The sequence below is a fragment of the Schistocerca serialis genome, chromosome 3, assembly GCF_023864345.2.
Source record: "Schistocerca serialis cubense isolate TAMUIC-IGC-003099 chromosome 3, iqSchSeri2.2, whole genome shotgun sequence".
Classification (NCBI taxonomy): domain Eukaryota; kingdom Metazoa; phylum Arthropoda; class Insecta; order Orthoptera; family Acrididae; genus Schistocerca; species Schistocerca serialis.
The window spans coordinates 678,461,857-678,486,832 of NC_064640.1; the positions used below are offsets into that span (position 1 = coordinate 678,461,857).

Consider the following 24,976-nt stretch of genomic DNA (forward strand, 5'->3'; position numbering starts at 1 on the left):
ACTGTGGAGCCGAGCGACCGCTACGGTCGCAGGTTCGAATCCTGCCTCGGGCATGGATGTGTGTGATGTCCTTAGGTTAGTTAGGTTTAATTAGTTCTAAGTTCTAGGCGACTGATGACCTCAGAAGTTAAGTCGCATAGTGCTCAGAGCCATTTAAACCATTTTTGCTGAGAAGAGGAGGATCATTATAAAAGTTTCTGTGCTGCCAACATTGAGTGTTTTTGTCTTTGTGACCAAATATTTGAAAATGTACAATGCACCTGTTTCTGAGCCACAGACACTCACCTGAACTATTCTGATCTGTCCGTTTCTGTTATAGCATTTTTGGATAACAATATTTATTTCTAGTTGTGTAGCTCTTACATGGCAAATTGTGTTAAGGAATGTATGCTTATTGAAGTTAAATACCCAACGTCATGAACAGCCTACTACGTTATCATCTTGCGTCGGCGATTTCCTCGGACCTAGATCCATATCGGACGTACAGTCGTGATGATGATTTCAGCAAGATGTCTTTAGCATACTGCGTCTTCAATTTTTTTTTCTCTTCCGTATTAAAATTAAATTTTCCCCACTTTAACTTTTTAATACTGGTGCAATGTACTCACATATATCGTCTGTCACCTGCGTGATAATCATTTCTTTCAATAAATAATTTCAGTCAATACTGAGCTGTACATATTTCGTTATTTGTCATAACCACGTTCACCATTACTGCCAAACTTAACATGAGGATACAGTTTCGTCTTTGGTTAACGTAGATGAAGGCTTGTTAGAAAGACTACATCTGCACGAAACAGTCTGGAAGGTGATGTGCCCCACCGTCTGGTAAATTCATATAACTGTCAAACTACTTCTTTGCTGCAGGGTACTGCAAGAGAACCGGCCCATCTGCAGCCAAATACGAAAAACGTGCCGCATTACTGGGGATGGGCTGTGGTTTCGCGGCCAGGAGACTCTGCCATCTAAACATTGCTGGCTGTCGATCGGGGCTTCGTTAGCATGTAGGGCTCTTGACCCCCGTCGTATTTAATGGAACGCGCCGATTACACGTTCCTCCCTATCGTAAACATGGCCAGATATTTTTCTCGAAATAAATGGGGACGGTAAAACTGCGGAAGGGCGAGGGAGTGACAAAAGCGTTGACGGTGTATGCAGACGTCCGGTGGCAGCGTTTGAAGGAAAGGCTGGCTGGCAGTGGCGCTGGCGCCGTAAAGCAAGAGTAAAGTGTCGGCGGCGGGGGCGGCCGGCGGTCGCAGCCGATTTATCGCCTGGCCACGGCGCTCCCCGCCACATTGGTATCGTGCCAGTTTTGGGCGCACAATTTCACACGATTTGTAGTCGGCAATATTGTCGACTATACATTATTGATATTATACATAAACTAAAATATAAGCTATTTACATGCAGTGGCAGTTAATCTCTTGCGTAGTGGTGGTGGAGGGTTAGGTGTGGCAGTGATGTGTGCTGCGGATACCGGCCGTGTCGTAGAGCCCAGCACTGCCGTGTTAGCTAACATTTTCTCCGTCGGCTCTTGCAAATGAGTTTTTGCGAATATTGAAAGATAGTTACGAGAAATTTAAACGGTGTGCTTACACTCATTCTGCAGAAGAGTAAAATTCTGTGCTGGAACGTCGTATTTGGATCCACTGGCCAAGCATGTCACGCATCTTACCACTGGCTCCGACGATACAAATATGTCATAATCCTTTTCCATCCATGGCATTGTCCGTTTAGACCTCTGCATTTGGGCACCCACAAGTTCGGTTCTCGTCTTTCCATTTTTCGACCTTACAGAGACGTTAAATGCTGATTTTGTTCCTAAGAAAGAAAATTGATCGAATGGGCACAAAGAATAGGGAGCACGTAGGCCCCCACTCCCCCTCCGTCTCTCCCTGTGTGTGTGTGTGTGTGTGTGTGTGTGTGTGTGTGTGTGTGTGTGTGAGAGAGAGAGAGAGAGAGAGAGAGAGAGAGAGTGTGAGAGTGTTTGTAGAAATGCTGCTGGTGCAGGCAGTGGAGTGGAATTGCTTGCAGCTCAGCTCGGCCGAGGCATAGTAATTAACGGCGACGCACTGTCTCTCTGGGCAAAGCACCACAGCTCGAGCTAACTTGTACACCATTTTGCACGAACTGTCATTCTGCATTTCCTGACCACAGTCTCAGCCGTCAATTGGCCCCTGCCGTTTATTACGCGTTCTGATTAATACGTTTTCTTGCTTTAGAGATAGGAGACGAAATATTCACCCTCCGAGTTAACTGTTTTTTTATTGTTGAGTCTAATATCTACACATGATAGATTCGATAAGAAGTCATTGGGAGCGTTAGAATAAAGGCTTCACAACCATTCTGAGTAATTTATTACAAAGATGCAAATGTGCCCTTTGTGCATAGAGTATTAACAACATTTCAATATTGAAACTGTACAGGCCATTGCCGTCTTTTACATTGATATGACTTACGGTACGTTATTTATGGGGAAGGTATGTAATTATGTAACTCAGATGAGGGGGACAAAGTTTTATGCATACTCCTTGGCGGTAATGTTAGACTTCTCCTAGACCGTGCTAAAACATTTACTTTCACGTGCCCTGACACCTCTGTGCCAAGTTCTTAGTACTAGCGACTTACTCAGTGATCTGGGTCATCCATCTAGCTTCAGATGACAGCTAATGATCTATCTTAATTTAGCGGATACGAAAACTCTCTTCGAGAACTTGCGCTTTCATTTCCCCCAATATTAGCGATATTAATAGTGCACGTGTTTTGAAAGTTTATCGCGTATCCTTTTTTTTTTTTATTGCTGCCAAGAGAATGCATGTTCAGTCAACTACGCGCAGATGTCCCCGCGTATTCGTATGTCGAAGTTCTCTGTAGTTGTCTGGAAATAATGATGTATGCGTTCTGTGCTCTATCCGTACGTTACATAGCGTGTTTCCGGCGGCTATCTCGCTGATCAGAGAGTATCTCATTCATAAAATAATACATTAGATTTAAGTCCTGCCTTTACTTGCCAGGTCTTTTTTCAAAGATTTGTTAATATTGTAGGATCGTAGGAGAGACTCTAAAATTTGGAAATTTGCATTCGCAAGCAGAAAACCTGTATTTTGTAGAGTGGGACATGTCCAGGTAGCAGATCAGTTGTGATCAGAGAGAGCAACTGTTCATACCTTGTGTGTTCGAAATGTTAAAAAGTATTTTTTTGCATCTACCCTTAGAATGTCGATCTTTTTTGTCATTTATGAGACTACTTCATGCTTCACTCAAGGCAAGCATGCAATGTATCAGTTCATGAGTACTAGCAACAACTCCGTACAAGAAAGAAATAGGACTTGAGAAATACGAAATTTCGGTAACCAACGTGAAAGAGTACAGAAAGCTAACTACACGGAGAAAGAGAAACAGCATGGCATCATGCTGCGCACGTTTAAAAAGGTCGGTTGTAATATTTAGAATTCATTACCGCAGCATAACTCAGAGTTAAAAAGTATGCAACAAAATTTATGCTTCTTTTGATGATAATGAGTCTCATTCGAAGCGAAATCCCCAATGCTGCAATACATCTTGTAGACCTTTTACTGGCATCCGTTTCATCTATGAATACAAAAGTCGTCCATCGTTGTGTCATAGCCTAAACTGTTTCAGTGTAACGAATTAGCCACTGACAGATAATTTATCTGGACACAGCTATTAATTAGATGTGATACACCAAGAGGAATTTGTACTATGGTATACAGGTAATTTGAATTAAACTTAATAATTCTAAATTTGCGTATATTCTCGCGTGCATTCAACATAGCCTGAGAAACACATTTTAATGTCCCGAAAATTTTGACGAACATTATTTTTAAAGGAAGCGGCTTCAGAAAGGTTCCTTCTATCATGCAGTCATTTATATACACAGTGAACACTTGCTTCCATTTTTCTCGCTCGCCGAGCGCTTGTAGGCTATCAACAGTGGGTTCGAAATACATACATCGCGAATGACTAGTTCCGGCGGCGGGTGAAGCTGGCAAAAGGTATTTGCACCACCCGGTTTTTGCCTATGATATGTTGCAGCTTATTCATATTCAATCGCAATCGGTAATCAGTCCACAAAACACAGCTGGGTTTGATCTTCCCATCATATCTGAATTTTATTCTCCTTTATTTCTCGCCCCCTCCCCCCACATTCTAATTTTTCTACCCAGGCAATTTTCGATGCAATTGGCTTTGACGATTTTGTTCCGCGAGTCTTTGCGCTGGACCTTTCTGACGATAATACCCAGATTCAACGATTTTTGTCTGGAATTTTTCGGTTCTTATACTCTGTGGTAATCCAGAGATCGAGCGTGTTACCTGTAATTCCATGTTCAGAAGAGGAATTCAGATTATTTTTAGAAGCTAAGGGCAGGAATTTTAATCGTATAAAACTAAAAAATTCTTCGAATTTGCGAGGCTTATAGTAAATGTATTGAAATCGTTATGAGCTGCTGACTCATCACTTGCTCTCGCTTAACATCTAGACAAGGATAATTCCGTTCGTGCATGTGAACAGTGGATAAATTATTCTAGTGTTGATTAAAGTTGGGGAAACATACCTCTAGTTGTAGCTGTGGAAGATAAAGTTCCCAGCAACAGCAGCAGGAGTACCGGAACAAACATCGAAACAGGAGGAAAACGAGTTTTTACTCGTTATGTCGACGGAAACACAGCTTCTCTCTAGTACGTTGTATACCTGTCGAAACCTAATTCTTGTAATGAGAAAAACCTGTTCGGATAGGAAGCTTCGAGGCAGCGATTTGTGTGTCAAGTGGTACTGGTTATCCTAGAAAAAAACGCTATTGGATTCCAAGTAATCAATGTTTACCATTTGCTGGTTCGAAACTAGTGCGTGCCGGGACAAATATTGGGAACGTGTGGGTTAATGCAGAAAAACCGGACACATTTAGGGGTTCAGTACCTTCAACTTAGAGGTTGTTAGATGTGGAGCACAAGCTCAGATTGGACAAGAATCTGGGAGGCAAACGGCCGATACGGTTTTGGAGGAGCTGTCGCGACTTTCGCCGGCGAAAGACGTGGAAACGTTAATTAGTAATAGCCAGAGGGTATTTCAGTCTAGCATTAACTTCTGCATAATCTCGCTCGTCCATTTCAAACCAGAATTAGCATGATGTTGAATGGTGTTTGCTTTTGTGTGTGTGTGTGTGTGTGTGTGTGTGTGTGTGTGTGTGTGTCGTGGCGAAATAAACAAGACGTGAGTGGCGGGAGCGTTTTGGCGGCGGGATGCCGTTAACGGGCATTGGATTCTCCTCAGCGCTGTATGCCGGCGGCAACTTCGATTATGGAAAGTGATGAGGGGACGGAGCCCGCAGCTGCTGCTCCACATAAATTGCGGCGCGGAATGAAATCTTCGGTCGCCCTCTGTTCGCACCTCAGCCGTCATTATGGCATGCTCGTCACGGGCCGCGCAGCAGCGCACCGCACTGAACTCCAGTTTTTTCCTTTTTTCTTGCGAAAGACATCTAGTCGTGGCTTTAAGAGATCTGTTGCGCTGTTGCTCGAGCTCCCGCTTCCTTTCCTCAGGATAGGATGCCGGCGACTGAAATTTTGCCCAGCGAAACTCTTCTCCCGTTTACAAGATTGGACTGGGCATTTGGCTCCCGTGTACCACTGGTGGTTTTAAGAACCAATGCTTGCACTCAGATGTAAGGCCGATTGAGATACTTGCCTGTCTAAAATTATCACTGTGAAGCCGAATATGTACTGCTTTACCGGTTTTGCGTTATATTAGTTTTTTTTTTTTTATTCATATACTCGCAATCCCATCTTCACTGACTACTGAAACACGTCTAGAATGCTTGTGTTACTTTTCACTGTGGGAATAACATTTACACACTGCGTGCTGTACTGAGATGTTCTGGAAAAAACAAAAAAAAGTTCCTTCTAAATATAATGTAAAAAGCCTTTACTCACTTTGCGCTCAAATGTTTCCCCAGTATAATGCAGGAAGGCATATATTAAACCGTAAGGCTTACGGGGTCAGGCGAATGACGTTTCCGCTTGTGTGTTCATAGTCCGCTACGTTACATAGTTGAAAATGTGACACAAGTAAGCAATAGTAAATCGCCTATTTTTGTCATAACATACTTTCACACTAGTTTCTTTTCTTCCTTGGAACGCCTTTCACCAAGCTCCGTAATTGATAATACTAAACATAAACATCTACTTTGTAAGCTTAATGTCTCGCTCATAATGGACGGGTGCTGACTCAGTTTTTCACGCGAGCTAGTGGGAAGTTGCCTTACACCAAATGGAAACCAAACGTTACCGTCCTGATGTCAGCTGCTAGTTCGTGTATAGTGTTTGAAGTGATTCTAGCCTTTTACGTTGTGAAATAATGTATGTGTAATGTGCACATTGATGAGAAATTTGCGAATGGTATAGCATTATGTTCTTAAATAACTTCTTTGTAAGACTATATGAACAAAACCGTATTACATGCTAGGGATAAACGGGATTAAGTGTTGCTGTTTTAAACTGACTGGTTTGGTATTCGCGAGCACAGAAGCTATTAATCTCCAGCCGACCGTCCTGATTCAGATTTTCAATGGTTTCTCTAAATTACTACAGGTAAATGCCGGGATGGTTCCTACACCGGCTCACTACCTACCACATCCTTGTGAAACTAGACTTTTAAATGTGTAAATGCCTGTATGTATTATGTTTTTTGTTCCTGAAGTACAATACCACAGCCGGCTGGAGTGGCCGAGCGGTTCTAGGCGCTTCAGTCTGGAACAGCGCGACCGCTACGGTCACAGGTTCGAATCCTGCCTCGGGCATGGATGTGTGTGATGTCCTTAGGTTAGTTAGGTTTAAGTAGTTCTAAGTTCTAGAGGACTGATGACCTCAGAAGTTATAAAATCACTCCAGGCAAATGCCGGGATGGTTCCTCTGAAAGGGCACGGCCGACTTCCTTCCCCATCCTTCCCTATTCCGATGAGACCGATGACCACGCTGTCTGGTCTCCTTCCCCAAAACCAACCAACCAACCTCAGAAGTTAAGTCCCATAGTGCTCAGAGCCATTTGAACCAACCAATGCTCTAAGGACTGGTACGTTTATACTTGTCATACAAGCTGGAAGACGTTCTGCGGTGTTGGCAGATATTTTAATTGTACTAAAATTGTTGTTTTAATTGCGGTACGCAGGAAGCTGAATGCTAAAATGAATATGATTTACCGGAAAGTTTAGCTGTCCACTCCTTCAGCTAGATCAGGAACGTTCGGACGCCTGCCTTTTAGAATTACATCATCCAGGTTTTTGTAGCTGCAAACTGTTCGTGTGAGTATGTTCCAGATTTCGACTGATCGAAATGCATTTCGTTAACATTAATGGCTTCTCTAAATTCAGTTTATGCCGTGCATGGTTTCAGTTGCCGTCTGGAATCATTGATGTACCACATTCGACTCTGCGTTGTCGTCAGATTACAGTTCTTGTAGAACTTAACTGTTGTTCTGTCATCAGTTTGCGTAATACTATTCTGTTTCCATTTAATTTTTCACGGGTGGCCTTGAACGCATCTTGTTAGCGTTGAAATTGGCTTGTGTGGAGCTATTTCATAAATCGTGGCATACGCTCTTACATATGAGTTACACCCCTTGCTATCATATTTGGGATTATGTTGGCCTATTTTCAATTTTATTTCCTCCTCCTCGTCTCTCTCTTTCTTCTTTAGCTGGTTTTTTATCTATATGATCGAATATATATTTTAGTACCATTTGCAGTTCAAATTTTCCAAATTATTCATATATTTCTTGATGCAGTGTACTATGGTGTGTAGTGGCTATACATACTGAAGTCGCATTCACATTATCGAATTTTTACGTGTGTTTGAGCTTGATCTAGTTGTTATACTAACTTTTCTTCGTCGTGTTACAAGGATTTTGCTGTACCTATTGGCGCATTTCTTTCACACTCTTGTGCATATTCTATAACAAGTCTGTTGTGATATGAGATAAGTGCGTAGTCGGAATTCTGACGCTGGAAAGAATTACTGTCAGTTCAGAGTGGCTAACGGGGGTAGTAGAAATAGTTTCAGAGGTTTGGCGTAAATTCCAAGCCGCTCTGCTACGTTTTATGCTCAAAATACAAGTGCTCGAGCTACTAGACAGGCGCACTGCAAAATGCGCGTGAACCGAACAGGTTCGCACATTCTACTGCACCTGAGTGCTTCTTGTAATTGCTTTATGCCGGGCACAACCCGTTGTAAGGTGTCGCGATCGCGCGTTCAATAGTTCGTTCTTCGTGTAATTTGGGTTTTACAGAATCGAAGTAATAATCACAGAAATCGTGAATCGTTCGTCAGATGTGCAAGTTACCTCCCATGTTGATCCTTAACGATAGAAATTGAACGTTAGACTTGATACGCACTCATTATAGTCGTATATCCTGTATAGTTAGCTGGCTCAGAAGCCAAGGTCCCTAAATGTATGATAATAGGTGATTAGAGGTCCGTTGGTAGAAGGAATGATTCCACCCCCCCCTCCCCGATGTTGTCGGTAAGGATATGATAAATAATAGCGTGGAATTCCTGGGTAGTAAACTGCGCTGGTGTGCCGTATGGTAAACTGTTTATAGTTCACGGCCCAGTCACGTTAATGTGACCACCTTTCAAAAGCCTGAATAACGCGTTTTGCCGAGCAGACGTGCAAGAACAGTGTCACTGAGGCTCTGGAAGCCGGCCGGAGTGGCCGAACGTTTCTAGGCGCTTCAGTCCGGAACCGGGCGACCGCTACGGTCGCAGGTTCGAATCCTGCCTCGGGCATGGATGTGTGTGATGTCCTTAGGTAGGTTTAAGTAGTTGTAAGTTCTAGGGGACTGATGACCTCAGAAACTAAGTCCCATAGTGCTCAGAGCCATTTGAACCATTTTTGAGGTTCTGGAAGATCCGACAGGGATGTATACCATGCCGACTGCTGTGCCGTGGCCAACTGCGCTACGTGTGCCGGTTGAGAATCCACGGCGCGAACACCCCGTTCGAGATGGCCCCACAGATTCTCAATTGGGTTTAAATCGAATGAGTTCGGTGGACAGGGAAACACGGTATACTCATCGTGGTGCTCTTCTATTCTGTGTGACACGTTGCATTGTCCTGCTGGTAGATGCCATCGCGCCGAGGAAAAAAGGAATGTGCAGGTAGGGGTTGACATGGTCCCCAACGATAGAGCCATACTACTGTTGATCCACAGTGTCTTCCAGAATAACGAGATCATCCAGGAAATGCAACGAAAACATTCCTTTCACCATAACGCTCCCACCTCCTGTCTGGACTCTTACGCTGATTGTTGCAGGGCCATACACACCTATGACCATCCGTCAGATGGAGCATGAAAGATGATTCATCTGAACAGGCTACCTGTCGCCTCTCAGTGGACGTCCAGTTGGTATACTGGCGTGCAAATTCCAGCCTCCGTCGCCGTTGAACAGCAGGCAGCATGGGTGCACGAACCAGGCGCCTTTTGTCCAGGCCAGTACGCAGCAACGTTCGCTGAACGGTCGTTGCGGAAGCGCTGCTCGGCAGACCCCTTGTTTCACCTGGGCTCTCAGTTGCTTAACAGTTGCGCGTCTGTTCGCTCGTACACGTCTCCGCAGCCGTCGTTCACCCCTGTCATGTATGTATGGCCCATGGTGCACCGCAGTTGCCTCTTCGCCGGTTGAGGGTAAAGCCATTTTGGCATCTACATCTACATTTATACTCCGGAAGCCTCCCAACGGTGTGTGGCGGAGGGCACTTTACGTGCCACTGTCATTACCTCCCTGTTCCAGTCGCGTATGGTTCGCGGGAAGAACGACTGCCGGAAAGCCTCCGTGCGCGCTCGAATCTCTCTAATTTTACATTCGTGATCTCCTCGGGAGGTATAAGTAGGGGGAAGAAATATATTCGATACCTCATCCAGAAACGCAACCTCTCGAAACCTGAACAGCAAGCTATACCGCGATGCAGAGCGCCTCTCTTGCAGAGTCTGCCACTTGAGTTTGCTAAACATCTCCGTAACGCTATCACGCTTACCAAATAACCCTGTGACGAAACGCGCCGCTCTTCTTTGCATCTTCTCTATCTCCTCTGTCAGCCCGACCTCGTATGGATCCCCCACTGATGAGCAATACTCAAGTATAGGTGGAACGAGTGTTTTGTAAGCCACCTCCTTTGTTGATGGACTACATTTTCTAAGGCCTCTCCCAGTGAATCTCAACCTGGCACCCGCCTTACCAACAATTAATTTTATATGATCATTCCACTTCTTCACTTCAAATCGTTCCGTACGCGTACTCCCAGATATTTTACAGAAGTAACTGCTACCAGTGTTTGTTCCGCTATCATAAAGGATCCTTCTTTGTATGTATTCGCAATACATTACATTTGTCTATGTTAAGGACCATTTGCCACTCCTTGCATCAATTGCCTATCCGCTACAGATCTTCCTGCATTTCACTGCAATTTTCGAATCCTGCAACTTCTCTGTATGCTACAGCATCATCCGCGAAAAGCCGCATGGAACTTCCGACACTATACGTTAACCACGGCCGCACGCAAGCATTTTACGAACTTGGCCTTTTCTGTAATGCTTCCACCCTTGGCCCAAAAGCCAATGATCATGACCTTTTGGACGTCGGATAAATCGCTCCGTTTTGGGGTTACGACAACGACTCCAGTTTTTTCCTCCTCCCCCCGACTCGCGATATACACCCTCCACAGCTAGTGCTCTCACTTGCCGTCAGTGCGTGGTTATTGCACTTGACGTCGGACTCAGGCAGAGGTCACATTAATGTGACTGGACCGTGTATTTGTCGAGTGCAGAGGTTAAGTTCTGCCTCCTCTTTGCTTTCGGACTAGTACATTGTGTGCAAGTTCCAAATTTTGGCCTTTCGGCTCCTTTCTGTACGGTATCTATCTGTAATAATTAAAACACAAGATTACGCCTTCCAACCATTTTCTATCGTCGCTTATTGTACAAGATAGAGGTTGACCCCATTTACTGCAATCTTCTCGCGAGCAACCCTTAGGAAAGCCAGCAGTGTCGCTATCCATAACTGAGAATGCCAACATGTTTGTGATTTATCAAGCTGTTCGTCATCAGAAAAAGTAAGAAAGGCAGTCGTTGTTACAATGCAATATTAATCCGATAACTCAGTCTCTTGATAGAAAAAAAAATTCGGAAGGTGCGTTGGGTTCAAATGGCTCTGAGCACTATGGGACTTAACTTCTGAGGTCATCAGTCCCCTAGAACTTACAACTACTTAAACGTAACTAGCCTAAGGACATCACACACATCCATGCCCGAGGCAGGATTCGAACCTGCGACCGTAGCGGTCGCGCGGTTCCAGACTGTAGCGCCTAGAACTGCTCGGCCACTGCGGCCGGCAGGAAGGTGCGTTGATTACAAGCAGCATCTGGACGCTATGTCATACCATTATTCAGGAAACGTACTGTCAATCAACATTTAAAATTTTGACGCACTGGCGTGCAGTGCAATTTATTCGGAGGCTTATGTTCACTGCACACTAAGTACCTTTGATTCTGTAATTTAATTATACAGAGCATTTACTGTTTTAGTTAGTGATTTCTAGCTGTAGCTCTGTGGCGCCGCTAACGCTTTGCCGCTGACTATTTAGCTGGACTGATTAATTTTACGGCTGTGTGCTGAAGAACGTAGATGTGAGCTTGAGTTAAGCTTGCTAGTTTGCGCCTGACCGTACTGGCCGAAGGCAAACGGCTGCTCGTGAAGTCTTTCAACCGTTTGTGTCCTGTGATAATGTGAACTGACTCCCAGCCTTTGTTTTTGCACGGAAATTTTCTCTAGCCTTACTCTGTTCGAGCACGCCAACTTCCAAATTTTAGACTATGAGGTGTGACGGTACCACAGATTACCGTCAGCTGCAGGCATACAGCCAGGACGATACTACGGAGCATAGATACAGGTAACTGCAGCACAAAGAAGACTTTGATGACCTCTGTTTGAGTCGAATTCGCATGTTGGTACACACTACGAAACATTTAAGAATCATGTGTTTCAAGTTCGCTATTTTGCCTGTTATGCGATAGCTAAGTGACCACTGCAGTAAAAGTGACTTCATTTGTTCCCACGTGGAGCGGATTCATCACGTTATTGCTGGTAAGGTACAACAAACAATATCTTCAGAATATGCGTATCAGATCATTCGGTTACTGACATCGGTTGACCCGGATTTAGGATTTCCCGAAATATTTTAGGCGGATTCCGGAATGGTTTCTTTGTTTCATTAGCTGGCACTAGTTCCCGTCTCCAACGACCTCGTCGTGGACGGGACGTCAAAACTTCAGTTTCCTTTCTTTTTTGTTTTCTAAGCACTCTGTTTTCGTTAGAAAAAAAAGTGGTAGTTCCGTGTAACTTTGCAGCATTATGGTAACAATTAACAAAACTCACTATAATCCCCTGTTGCTTAACTTGTATATAAAACAAAAGTTAATGACACAATGGCTTTTTTGTATTTTCTTGCATTGTACCAAATGAGATACCTTTTCGGGTTGGAACTTGGAATAACGTAGACGCTCTTCGCCCAGGCAATATTTTTTCATTTTTTGATTCTATTTTTTCTATCCTTTATTGAAAGCAGCCTTCTAAAACAAATGGTAGCCTGCCTACAGCGTCTGAATGTCTGGCATGCACTCAGGTAGAAATTAATTTATTCAGAAGAATTTCTGTGGGCAGTTTATAGAGATTTAAGTCGCATACAGTATTTCATTTGAGTCGCAAGTGGTGAAACGCTTATGATTGGCCCTTTGAAGTACGGGAGTTGTGGCGAAATACTACTCAGTGAGGAACACATCTCGAGAGATAATGACAATGTGATAACTTCTAGATTCTAGACTCAAATTGTAATTAATGACAACCGTTGTCCCTGAATTTAATGCCTGTATAGTGCGCTAATTATGGCTACAGAAAAAATGCAACCTGTCACATACTGTAATACTTATCTTCATTCCTGGATCAGAGCCAATTCAGGCTCTTATATCAAGTGGGTCCTGCAGAATACTTCCACTATGATTATTAAAGCGTTGTTTTGAGAGCCAGATGTTAATGGTCCCGTTAAAAAAGACTGTTAATATAGCACTTAAAGTTTTTCTGAAATTACGTCGAATGTTTAAACTATTTACTTACTGAGGCAGTAAGTGGGGTATTAACATCAGTATTTCGCTATTACATGATAGGCACCTCTCTGAAGCCCTCTTTGTGCTTGATGTTGTTGCACAATCTCTGCACCCTGCGACACCGATTCGAATGGACCCGCAACGTTCTTGGTGGGTGCTCCCCAACGACTCTTAACTATGTTGACCATCGCACAAATAATATTCTGTGGATTTACTCTTCGCCAGTCGCTTTTCCAGTCCTTGTCTTGATGAAATCCATCTTCCAATAATCGTGCATCTTCCTTATATGCTGGTCACGTTGTCTTCAGCTGCCTTCGTAGCAGGGTCCGAAAATCTTCCACATCAGAGATCTTTTCCCCACTCTTTCGTACCATCGTTCTCCTGCGAGCGTTTCGTGGGGAAATATTTGAGTGGACCAGAAACCAACTGATGGGAATTATAAAAACGAGTCCACTGAATGTTCGCACATTTGTACTCATAAGCGCACAAGTTTTAAAACTACTACTTAGCGCATCAATTACAACCTTTTAAATGAAGTGTATTGCCTCAGCAAGGTGCACTGCTTTTGGGCTGCCTGATGCCAGATCGTCTTGCATCACGATGCCTGAGGCGATGGTGTAGACAGGGCAGTGAAGGAAGTGTCATCGTCCGCTCAACAGGACACGTCTTGTTTATCCCCTAGCTCCCATTTTAACATAGCAGCTTTACTTAGGCTAATGCCCAAACGAAGACGACTAAGTGATCTCCATGTTGGCCATGACTTTCTGTTTCCTGGGGGTAGCTCCTCTTTTGGTGGTATCCTGTCAGTTCTAGTTCTTGTCAGTGTTGAGGCTACTCGTCCACCTTTTACTTCACTAAGGGGGAGACACCTGAGATGAAGCTTTTCGTGAAGCGAAGACGTCGAAATCGGGTGGGGTAATTCCGACCAGAAACTGGATGTTCACGACTGGGTTGCTATCGAGCATCCTGTCATCTGGCTGCAAGTTTGGCGAAGAGCAGCTTTAAATGAGTGGTATTATACTATTTAATACACCGAGCAGGAGCTACAGCCGGCCGGTGTGGCCGAGCTATTCTAGGCGCTTCAGTCTGGAACCGCCGGACCGCTACGGTCGCAAGTTCGAATCCTGCCTCGGGCATGGATGTGTGTGATGTCCTTAGGTTAGTTAGGTTTAAGTAGTTCTAAGTTCTAGGGGACTGATGACCTCAGATATTGAATCCCATAGTGCTCAGAGCCATTTGAACCATTTTTGAAAGGAGGTACACATTAAAAATACGGCGAATATTTCCGATAGTTACTGTAGGCTAGGGAAAATCCGAGTGGAGGAAGAGATACAGCATAAAGCCAAAACGATGATGAACTCGACATTATTGCTGTTTTTATTGAAGTGACTGGAACTGGGTACGTTTAGAAAGAAAAGTATTTCAAACAATATCACCGATGTCGCTAAAGTTGATTTTAATAAGAGTGTATTAAAATATGATTGGGTGCGAGGTATCAAAATGTAGATACGTTGAGGATAATATAAAAGGAGGTAAAAAGATAACATTTTCTTCCATAGTGGCGTTATTCGGCAGCGAAGAAATACTGGTATGTAGCAGCCTCCTGTATAAGTGATAAAAGTCGTCAAATGAATTTTTGTTCGAAAAGTGCTCTAGAGAGATGTTGCGCGGTGTAATTTCAGCTCCTTACGGAAGACTTATAACGCAGGGCAGCCGTGCGATAGTCGGCATTGTTGTACGGTGGATCTATCGGGCCTTAGCGGAGAGAAGGGCGACTGAGTTGGACGTGTGTCGGGATTCGAGCGTGGACAGTGTCCGGCGGGCGGCCTTAACACGTCGTTGCGTCGGAAACAAAGCTGGCGGCGTTAGCAGACGCCGCGACAGATGGCCCGCCAGCTCCGTTCTATGTGTTCCTGATACGGGCATTATCGGGGCCGCTTTGTGGCTTAGCGCCAGGGATGGCGCCTGTGCTGTGTCGGGGATCTCTGCACAGCATTAACACTGCCCGCAGATAGCATCCCGCGCAGCCCGGCTCGCCTCTCCTCGCCTCCGAAGGCAGCAACGGGCCACCAGATTCCTTCTCCAAAACTGACCGCTCGTTTTCGCCGTTTCTTGCAGCTGTCGTGTTTGTACTACACGACAAGGTAAAGTATGGTCCGGGCAACAGTGTGAGCACTGTCGCCTTTGTGTCCGCGAAAGACAGAAAACGAGCTTGGCCTGATATTTTCGCAAATAAAGCGCAGTCAAACAGCACTCTCCCACTCGCGTAAATCATCGCTGAAGAAACTGCCAAATTCTCCCAAAAATAAGATACAGGTTTTTGTTTCTCTGCTGCTAACAATGTTTCGCAAGAAATATCTGCGCAGCTATTGTTTTTACGATTTTTCGCTCTCTGTTATTTGTGATCGTGGAACTGTCTTCTTCCGATTAAGCTGTAATCAAGACTAATTGCAAAGTATATCATTACGTTCCTCTCTAACAATACATAACTCTTTTCGTCTAACTAAATTACAGCAAAACCGGAAGACCATATAAAATGAAGAGAAAAAATTGCTGAAAGAGTCTTCGTAAACAAATAGTTTTCAAAACTTAATTTCTGATATGTCTCAAACTGAACGTTTATAATAGTTTCAAATAACCAGTTTTTACTTACATCGGTCTATAAATGCGCAAACCATTCGAAACTTGAGGGTTGTTCAGCAAGCAATAGAGATAACGTCTGATGGAATTACTGGGAGTGATACGGAAACTTACAAATGGATCAGGTGACAAACGTACGTTGAAATATGTAGTTATGAGTGTGTTGAAAATGAAGTGGGCGTTGGCATGTCGTGAGGTCAGTCGAATGGTTGGTGCATAGGCCAAGAAAGCACTTAGATTCAAAGAAATAAGAAAAGTCGGAGACGACCTAATGGAAAGTGGGGCAAGACGAAATAAATAAAAGCTTGAAAGACGTGGAGGCGTGTAGCCGAAGATGGTGATGTCTGTCCAATAGTCAATGTCAAATGTCTCGCGACGATGGCGATTATGAAGCATGTTTCTCCAGATGTCACTCTGGATGATGATACAGAGGCTTTGTGAAGCAGAGGAGAAGGCGCAACAATCAAACGTTGACTGATGATGTTGTTTTGCTGTAACAGTTTTGCTGTAATAGTATTGTCTCCTTGACAGCACTTACACGCTGCGTTTATGTGAATGCACATTCCAATGTAAGTAAGCCAAGCTTTGTTTAACCTCTTGACGCTTCGGTTTATCGTAAAATTCAGTTTTGGATTGTATGTTCTGCCGTTCACTCTTCTACCCTGGCAATTCTTGAAATGAAATTGCGCGGACAAAATAATGCTCATGTGTTTGTGTATAAGTCGACCTCTATGCCACAAAATGTGTGTCTCCATAGAGTTGGTATTCTCAAATACTTATCACAACGTCAAAGGAACAGCAGCTTCGGATTACAACCGTACAGATCGCCCCCGTCCTAAAGAAAAACTTAAGATGACCACTTACCGTCTTCTTTTTCCTCTCTAGAGAGTATGTTCTGTTTCCACTCACCTTTGCCTAGTGTTCTTTTTCCACATTTTGCTTACAGTCGTCCTATAATATTTCAGTGAGTCAGAAACTAGTTCTGCCGTTTCTGCCATCGGCACATCCCGTTTGTATTAGTCAGTTAACATAGTTTCATGAACACCAAACCGTAGCAGTGTCCATTACTAGCTTTAGTCCTCGCAGCTGCAGGGTTCACAATTGGCTCTATTGAGTAATAGTCCTGGAGTGGTATCAGTGCTCCCGCAAGAGATCACCAGCACTAGAGCCAGGCATTATTTCTTCAATTGCTCTCGTGTGCTAAACATTTTCCGTGCTAAAGAGATTATTGCCATTCTGGTATCTGCGCTATTAATCGAATATGAAAGAACAGCGCTCCTTCAAACTTTTTGTCTTTGTTGTTTCTTTATCATCCTATATGAAGCTTGTTGATGGGACGTGAAAAATTTGAAGTGCTGTTACTTGCTGAAATTCGTCTTGTTCTTATTTGCGGGACGTATTGCATCCGAGTCGAAAGACTATCGTACGTCGGAAAAGAATCAGTGATGGTGATTTATTGCATCTTTCCCTTGATATCCTTGCCGTGTACAGTGTTGTAATTCTCCTATTGTTGTCGTAGACAACTGGCACTTCTGCTTCTGGTGCGATAGAATTGACGCGGTAGCAAGGCATTTTTATTTGTCCAGCGAATTGTTATGTACATAAGACTTATTTCTGAGTACTTGACTTATTTATTTCCTGTTGCGCTTACGCAGAGCATAGGGCTTCGATGAAGCTCCGCCATCGCACTCGATTCCGAGCAAGGATTTTTAAGTGTGCAAACGTTTTTCCCCCTCTTCTTGGCTTCTTCCTCCGCTGCCATCCCCCATGATGCGCTTGGTTTTCCCCTTTTTCTTTTACCCTGTGGGTTCCAACAGAGTGCTTGTCTCTGTACAGCATCCTTGCTTTTTCGGAGTGTGTGTCCGATCCACTTCCACACGCTTCTCTTGATTTAGATTGCGATATGGCCTTCTCTCGTTCGATTCCAAACATCTGTATTCTGTATCACCCTGACTAACAGATTTTAAAAATTTTCCTGAGATATCTATTGAGAAAGATTTAGTACAGGTTGCCATTTTAGTCATCTTCTTTGTCTTTTAATTTACGTTATCCTGCTTTTATCGTAGATTTAGTAATATATGCTACAGTTGTTTCAACCGTAATTAAAGTATTGTGCTTAAGAGAGACCCCAAATTGAACTTAGGATGTGTTTCATGATAAACCGTACTGAGAAATCCAACGTGTAACGCCAGTTTTATTTCGATGGCGAGGTCAGTTGTACATGTCTGTCCATCTCCGATCGTGTATTTGTATAACCGATACATGCTTCTGTACACGCCTAGCCAACTTCATTTACACTTGATCTCTTGAAACCAATACACCAGTAGTAACTACTGCTGTACCTACGAGTGAAGAAACGCTTGGGAATCTGTCTAACACGTGAAATAATAAAAAAAAAATATTTGTTTTAATTCTTGCCACTGCAGTCTGTGTGGACAGTACGTCGGTGAGCAGGTCGCTGTAGCAGCCGTTTACCTTTGGTTATGTGCTGTTTGGAGCGTTGTGCAATTTCTTTTTTTCGTGCATATGTCAGCTTACTTTCTTTGTTCTACGGTGTTGACTGTGTCTTTTTCTTTCCACGCTGTTCAAACTGGCAAGGGGGGGACGTGCGAGAAAATATGCAGGTGCATATAAGCTAACGTTACTTTTATTGTTTGAGAGATAACTGAACGAAATTTTACACATTTCATTATGTTGCTACGTAAGATCTGCATTTTTTTAATTTTTTTGTCAAATGATGTGATCAGGACGTTGCTGGATACTTCTAGAACACAAGGAACAGTATCACACAAGGAACATCATCTAAAAGGTTTCTTTCCTTATCACTTTCAAAATGTGGGAAGTTATTCTTAGTAATTAGGCAAACAAATCTGTGTACCGGTTTTTTAATATAAGTCTTAGAACTCTCGTAAGATTTTGGAATATGCGTGTACAATACACGGCAATTTTTATTTCACAAAAATTTAAATAAATTTGACAGTAATGCACTTTAGAAAATTTTGAACCGCAGGAGTTGCGTTACAGTTTGAACAAAGTCGGTAACAAATTTCACCTTTTCGTCTGCAATGGTTCAGCAGATAATATTCCTTATACACTGAAAAATGATTGTCGTGGGAAATAAAGTAAAAGGATTTTATTGGTATTTAGGCCAGAAACAAGGACCTTAATGTTGGCTATAACCATACATTTGGTTTTTTTGGTCTTCGTGTACCTCTTTTCTTGTAGACTGTTCCTTCTGTCGTGTCCGTTTGCCAGTATCCTTCACTAATATTTCGCAACTAGTAGTACGAACATCATCAACGTTCTTCAGTACTTTTTCAGTGAAGAAATGTGCGTCAAATCCTAGTCTCATAATGGTCCTGATTCTTCCGGTGTTACCATCATATGAGCAAATCGTAACGATAGTAGATGAAGCAAAGTGCTGTCTTTGGGCGTCTCTTCTAAATGAGGTTTGGTTTCCGCAACATGTGCGCATTTTTTTAATAAAATTTAATTAATCGCATCGTAAATGGGCTCACAGACTTCTATACTCTAGATGTCTTCTTCTCCGATAGGAAGAAGAAGAAGAAGAAGAAGAAGAAGAAGAGAATCGTATAGAAAAGTGGGCGTGGCACTGGACATTGATTGAAACAAGATAGCTTTTATATTATTTGTAGCATGAATTAAACTCTTGAAAATTGGAAACAATATTTATAACATTCTGCAGACCTGTCTGGTGACAAGAAAAAATTTCAACGTTTTTGGCGGACTTTACATACATCTCCCCTTGAGGGATGGTAAGGGGCTCTTATCAATGTGGTTCCTTGCCGAAAGAAAACATAATTTGTTATAAAATTCAGAAAAAACTCGTTCAGAGTATTTCTCAAGGCGGAGGGAGAAGGCGGGGAGTATGCCTACAGCAGATCTTTTGTAACTGCTTTCCAGGATTTGAGATGGCGGGCCGTTATCTGACGTCTTAAATGCAGATTAACAGCACATATATTTCAGGAGGCGTTTAGGGCCTAATAAAACTTTATAGACACTGAGCAGCGAAGTCCGGAAACCAAGAAGTAGAAAATTGAAATATACATAGGTGTAGCAATACTATCGGTAGAGACAAAAATTTTTGATTACGTGGCAGGAATTAAGTGTCAAGGATATATAACGTGATCGCGCTTGAGAACGTAGTTATCAACGAACTAGTTGAAAGTGATCACTATGTTCATCTGCGATTACTTTAAATGACTTTGCTCAAGAAGTGTTAAGGCCCACAGTCACTTTCATGATACGAAATACTTTTAGAAGAAAGCTATATTCCGCATCATTACGAAACAAAATTTTAAAAAGGTGTGGTGATAAATTTTGAACACAGTAGTAAGCGCAGAGCTGTAATTTTGAGAGATGTTTGGTTTCATGAGTGGTAAAAACCGTATGAAATGGTCCAATACTTAAGTGACAGACTTTCTCATTTTGGACGGCCGAAGAGGTTTATACAAAATTATTGAAATAGCTGTAGCAGGATGTAGCTGAGTCAGTCCATGCAACGGTTTTGATCATGGAATTGAAGCCATTGTTATGTCTGAGTCTTGATTCAGACAGCGATACCGACAACCAAAAAATGAATTTGAGCTGTGGATCGAAACCAACTATCTGAAGGTAACAACAAATCAGACAGTTTGAAAGCATGATATTTTCCCCATTGTTTTTTCAGTAATTTCGACAAGGAGAGAAGCACTTCATGGAAACAGAAAAAAAACATAAAGCGTGGAATCAAACGTCCGAAAGATGTCAGGTCTGTTTCAGGGTTAGAACTGTGGTCTTCAGACTGACACCAACAATACAAATTAACAACCGTGTGAAAGTTTTATTTATTTTGTGCATGGAGAGTCTTAATTGAAAACGCCCACACTATTGTATATTTCTGAAGAAAATGTTTTCAAGTCGCAGCTGTTTGAAGTAAACATAGATATCGTGCCAGATATCAGTTCTTTGGCCGTTCGCATGCAAAGCTGTTACTCGTGTCGCTGTAGTGTACAGATAACTTATTGCTAAATCTTAGGAAACTCAAAAATAAAATGGCGCTGAACGTAAGAACTGGCATCTTAGCCCAAAGTATTAGCAAAAAAGAATGTAATGAGCATAAGCAAATTATAAATTTAGATGCCCATGAGAAACAAACCACCCACCGTATAATGTGCGACCGTGGAGTGATCATTCCCCGTGTATCCTGATAAGCCAAAACATTATTACCATCTGATTAAAAGCGTGTTGGGCCACCTTTGGAACGCGACACACCAGCAATTCTAAGTGACATGGATTCGAAAGGTCCTTGCTAGGTTTCCGAAGGTGTGTGGCACCGCGTTTCTACGCACGGGACACGCAGTCCCTGTAAATTACGGGCCGGCGGTTTGTGGGCGCGGAGTTTGCGTCCCAGATGCGTTGCATTGTTCAGATCAGGATAATTAGGTGGCCAAGACGCCGTGAGTGCTCCTAAAACCACTATAGCACGATTCTGGGCTTGCTACACACACAGTTATCCTGCTGGAAGATATCATTGGCGTTGGGTAAGAGATCAAGCGTGAAGGGATGCAGGTGGTCTGAAATACTGCACACGTAACGTCTATTTAAAAAGGCAGATAACTTAGCTTGACGCCTTCCGAAGACACAGTTTCCACCTCTTTTGAACAAACTACATAAGCGTTGACCAGGTATGGCTTGGATTGAAAGAAATAGTATCGACAGCAACGGAAAGATTTATACCAAGCAAATTAATAAGAGACGGAAATGACCCACTATGGTACACAAGACAGATCAGAACTCAGTTTTAAAACCAACGAAAACAGCACGCCAAATGTAAAAGAATGCAAAATCCCCAAGACAGGCGAAGTTTTACAGAAGTTCGAAATTTAGCACGGACTTTAATGTCAGGTTCTTCGAATAGGTATCGCAGCGAAGCTCTGTCTCGAAATCTGGCAGAAAATACAGAGAGGTTCTGCTCGTACATAAAGTACACCAGCGGCTATACACAGTACATTCACTGCGAGATAGGAATATTATTACTATCGATGACAGCGCCTCGATAGCGGTGTTGCTAAATACGGTTTTCCAAAATTCCTTCACAAAGAAAATGAAATAAATATTCGAGAATTCGCATCAGTAACTGCTGCCAAAATGAGTAATTTCCATCCACAACTGCATACGTACTCCGCAGGCCACCTTACGGTGCCTGACGGAGGGTACTTTGTACATTACTAGTCATTTCCTTTTTCTGTTCCACTCAGGTAGTGCGAGAGAAAACCTACTGTCTATATGCCTCCATATGAGCCCTAATTTATCTTATTTTATCGTCATGGTCCTTATGCGAAATGTACGTTGGCGGCAGTTGAATCGTTCTGCAATCAGCTTCAAAAGTCTGTTCTCTAACTAAAACCTTTCTAAAGCCAAGTTTGCATAAACATTTCTGTATTTAAGACAACAGGTTTCGACAGACTTTGCTTTCACCTTCAGGTCTTAAAAAATCGTTTTGTTATAAAAAGTGTTCTTCTTAAGTTGGACCTCCGCATGACAACTTGGCGTGAGGTCCAACTTAAACGAATACGTTTCATAACAAAAAGATTTTCTTAAGACCTGTAGATGACAGCAAAGTCTGTCAAAATTGTTTATTTTAAAACAAAGAAATATTTATGCGATTTTGTCATTAGAAAGGCTATAGCAACTAAAACAGATCGCTTCTTCTTTCTTCCCATAATGAGAAAAATTAATACGGTTCTCCAAATTTTCTCAATAGTGTTCCTCGAAAAGAACATCACCTTCTCTCCATGGTTTCCAATTTGAGTTTCCGAACCACCTCCATAGTACGTGTTGTTCAGACCTACTGGTAACAAATTTAGCACCCTGCCGCTGAACTGCTGCGATGTTTTCTCTAAATCCGACCAGATACAGATTCTAAGCATTGGAGCAGTACTCAAAAGAATAGGTCACACTAGTGTCATATACGCGGTCTCGTGCAAAGATAAACCACATTTTCCTAAAATTCTCCCAATAAACCGAAATTGACCATTCACCTTCCCTACTACAATCCTTACGTGCTCGTTCCGTTTCATATGGCTTTGTAGCGTTACCCTTAGATACTTAATCGACGTTACAGTATCAAGCAGCATTGTTACATCACGGGATTGTTTTTCCAACTCATCTGCAGTAACTGAGATTTTCCTACGTTTAGAGCTAGCTGCCAGTTATCACACCATCTAGAAATTTTGTTTAAGTCACCTTTGTATCCCCCTACAGTCACTCAACTTAGACATCTTACCACACACCACAGCATTGTCAGCAAACAGCCACAGATTGCTGCTCACCCTATACGTCAAATCGTCTGTGTATAAAGAGAAAACCAGTCGTTCTGTTACTCTTCCCTGGGGCACTCCTGACGTTACCACTGTCTCTGACGAACACTCACCGTCGAAGATAGCGTTCTAGTTTCTACGAGTACTAGTTAAGAAGTCATTGAGCCACTCGCATATCTGGGAACCTATTCCGTATGCTCTTACCTTCGTTAACAGTCTGCCGTGGGACACATAGTGTCAAACGGTTTTCGGAAACCCAGGAATATGGAATCTATCTGTCGTCCTTCATCCATTGTTCACAAGATATCATGGGCGAAAAGCGCAAGCTGAGTTTCGCACAAGCGTTGCTTTCTAAAACCGTGCAAATTTGTGGACAGAAGCTTGTCCGTCTCAAGGAGATTTGTTACATTTGAACTGAGGATATGTTCAAGAATGTTTTGCGGGTCCGTTCTTTTACCCTTCTTATATACAGGAGTCACCTGTGCATTTTTTCGCTCGCGTGGGACTTTGCGCTAGCCAGAGATTCGCGATTAATGTAAGCTAAGGGACCAATGCAAAACCGTATTGGGACTCCATCCGGCCTTGACGACTTACGTTTTTTCATCTGTTTCAGTTGTTTCTCTACGCCAGGGATGCCTGTCACTATGTCCTCCATCTCCATACGGGAGCGATGGTTGAATGATGGTATATTTGCGATTTCTCTGCGTGAGCGATTTATTACACTCGAAATTTACTCTCGGGTTCTTGGCAAGATCTTTTGCTAAGGTATAATGTTAGCTGTTATGTGCGTCGCGACTTGTAAGTCTTCGGAGTATCACTCCAGAAACAAATTCACGGATCCAGATATTGATGGCTCCAATTATGCAAGTATCGATGTATCGGATTGTCTATACTTGGAGTGAATCGCATCCTGTAGTTAACATTGTTGAGACGCCGAAACTGGTTGTCTAAATAAAATAGCTTCCCAAAACCTGTTTGCCGATTTTACGTGGTAAATATTTGATCGGCTACTGTCACATGTCCACAATGGATCAACAGACAGAGGTTAGAACGTTTCGGTTCATCAGTTCAAATGGCTCTGAGCACTATGGGACTCAACATATGAGGTCATCAATCCCCTAGACTTAGAGCTACTTAAACCTAACTAACCTAAGGACATCACACACATCCATGCCCGAGGCAGGATTCGAACCTGCGACCGGAGCAGCAGCGCGATTCCGGACTGAAGCGCCTAGAACCGCTCGGCCACAGCGGCTGGCTGGTTAATCAGTGTACGTGCCTGTACGTGCCAAGAAAGGTTATGAAGAATAGGAAATAACAGCCGTAGATGAGTAGTCAGTTTACAAAGTTCCTACGGTATCAAATATAGTCAGTCACGGATTTAACGCATCTTTCTATTGGAGGAGAAAAAAAGTATGAATTCAAAATTGTTGTAAGATTAGCGATAGGACAAGTTTTTAATTAATTCGGAAGTAAAAAAATAAACTGTCCACCGAGCTGAAGAAAATCCCAAGATATTCCAGTCTACGTCACAGTTGGGCAACCGGCGGCCTGCGAGACGGTTCCGGCCCGCGGAAGAAGTTAGTGTTGCAGCAGGCGAAGCTCTCGCATAGTACCTCTCCGCTCGGGACATGTAGAAAACTGCAAGTACTGAAACTGTTAGTAATTTATCATTAATTGCTTGCAGCCAGTTACTTTTATAGGTGTTTATTTTTCCACGATGACATTTCAGGGTGACTGACATCCCATCTCCGCCGGTCATAGTGGCCGTGCGGTTCTAGGCGCTGCAGTCTGGAGCCGAGCGACCGCTACGGTCGCAGGTTCGAATCCTGCCTCGGGCATGGATG

General features: G+C 43.0%; 1 protein-coding gene across 1 annotated transcript in view; it reads left to right on the top strand.

Moving 5' to 3' along the window:
• Nucleotides 1–24,976, top strand: part of LOC126471083 (E3 ubiquitin-protein ligase RNF220-like) — a 682,522-nt gene that overhangs the window by 50,237 nt on the left and 607,309 nt on the right. The window lies entirely within an intron of this gene.